The sequence below is a fragment of the Delphinus delphis genome, chromosome X (genome assembly GCF_949987515.2).
Source record: "Delphinus delphis chromosome X, mDelDel1.2, whole genome shotgun sequence".
Classification (NCBI taxonomy): Eukaryota; Metazoa; Chordata; class Mammalia; order Artiodactyla; family Delphinidae; genus Delphinus; species Delphinus delphis.
In genome coordinates, this window is record NC_082704.1 from 123,738,733 (window position 1) to 123,740,994 (window position 2,262).

At 48.1% G+C, this 2,262-nt stretch overlaps 1 pseudogene; it reads right to left on the bottom strand.

Moving 5' to 3' along the window:
• Positions 1-206: 206 nt before the first annotated feature.
• Positions 207-760, bottom strand: LOC132418271 (large ribosomal subunit protein uL22 pseudogene; annotated as a pseudogene).
• Between the last annotated feature and the right edge of the window lie 1,502 nt (positions 761-2,262).

The following is a 2,262-nucleotide window of genomic DNA, read 5'->3' on the forward strand; positions in this document are numbered from 1 at the left end:
CCCTCCCTGTCTTGCGAAATTTCCCAAAATCTTTGTTCCTCTCTGTAGATGCTCATAGCCCTGAGGTGTTGATATGTCTGTTTTGCACATGTATTGTTTTCCTTCAGGTGTAAAGCAGGGTTTCTGACCTACAACACCATTGGTATTTGAGGCTGGATAATCTTTTTTTTCCCTGCTTTTTCTTTTATTTGTATTTATTTATTTACTTATTTTGCAGCATTTATTCCCAGGGCCGTAAGTTTTCGTTTCTTCGGTTTCTTCTGGGGTATCTTTTTCTTCTCTGCAACCTCCTCTTCTGGTTGAGGGACAATCTCTTCTTTTTCAGTAAGGATCATCTCAGTGTGTCAGGGAGAGCTCACGTACGGGTTGATCCGACCATGAGCTCTGTAATTCCTGAGCCGTATCGCGGGGGATTTGTCCACCTGGATGTGCTCGTTGACCAGAGAATCTACATCTAAGACCTTAAGTTCAGCGTTACACTTTGTGAGCACGTGCAGTGAAGATTCAGCACTCTTTTTGGGCCACCGACCCTGCATCCAGCCCCACTGGACACACCAGCCAACTCCAGCATTGTGCCGACGGAACGGCACCCATCGCTTCTGTAAGGTGACATCCTTCAGATACTTGGTGGCTTTCGGATACGCCTACCGTTAATGGCCCGGGCAGTTTCATGTGTGTTCTTAAAGTGAACACGCAGTTTTGAACCTCTTGATTTGCGTGATCTTGTAGGGTTTTCTGGGTCAAGTGAATAGCAACCCATTTTTAGAGGTCACTTCAGGCTGCTTACCGGAAAAGCGAGGCTGGATGACTCTTTGCTGTGGTGGGGAATGGGTACACTCCAGGACATTGAGCAGCATTCCTGGTCTCTTCCCCTGACACCAGTAGCGTCCTCAGTTGTGACAGACATGGCCCAATGTTCCTGGCGTGGGGGAGCAGAACTGCCCCTGTTACAACCCCTGTTGTAGACAGTTAATGGTACAACCCGTCACCTCTTCAACAGACCACAAGTGTCCCAGGGTTAAGAACTGTGTCTTATTTAGATATGAATATACCCAGGGCTAGAGCATAACCTGGCTTACCATTAGGTCCTCGGTCTTTATACATTAAATTGCCTGAATCCAGAGAGTAAAAATTCCTTGGAAGAGAAAAGTTTTATCTGTCATCGTTCTCTTATTTCAAAAGGCGATGCTTTCTAGAGACAAGATCATAGATTTCATAGATTCGACCACGGGCATGAAATTGGGCGTCCACGTCAATCTTACCATAATATATAAAGACATACAGCCTCAACCTCTCAGAGGGAGACGTGGCATGCAATTTTTCTTCCCTAACTCAAGATTTGGGAGTGGAAGAGACCAATTATCACCAAAGAGATTTATTTTCACATTGAAAGTAGTCCATTTCCCCCCCTTTTCCTTGTATAAACAGCCAGTGGTGTTTGTCTCTTCTGATAAGTGTGGGTCTATAAGCGTCTTTTCAGCACTTGACCGTTTCTCCTTAGCCCTTTCCTACGTAAATGAGCACGAGCAGGAAATCGTCCTCATAAACTCCTGTTCCAGGCTGCTCTTAAAAAAATCTTTGCGTGGCGTTATCTGAAAAGGGAAATCGTCTCAAGCTGTTCACGGGTTCGGTTTGCCTTAGGACAGGTGTCAGTGTCTGCTTCACATCGTGCCTGTAGGATCACACAGTCAGGCAGGGTCCTGTTGACGTGCAGATGGGGAAACGGAGAAGCTGATGATGGGCAGATCGGGATAACGGCCCCCGAAGCTTCAGGGACAGTCAAGGCCTATAGCCGGCAGCAGACACAGGGCTGGCTGCGGCTGAAGGCTACGCGTGGCTCTAGTGTTATGAGCAAGTGAAAACGCTGTACAGAGGGACCCAAGCAAATGAGGTTTCGTTGTCCTTGGCAAACGCTTGGGTTCGATTCTGAGTACCATGAACGGTGATGGACCCAGCTGAAATAAGGGAGGGGCTCCATCAGATGTATGCTTTGGGAGTAGCGGGGGGGGGGGGTGAGTTATGCTCCAGTGGAAGCAGAGAGAACAGCAGGAAGGCTGATCGCGGGGCAACGTGAAACATAGGGCGGGGGCGGGGTGTGGGTTTCATTTCGGAAGTAGGGTCAGAGGTACTGGCTGATGGATGAGATGCGCAGGGTCTGGGGAAAGGAATCCATTATGACCCTTTCACCGTGGCTTAGACAACACCAGGGGATCATTTGCAGAAATGGTAAAAATGGACTGGGAGGCAGGCAGTTCTGTAGGA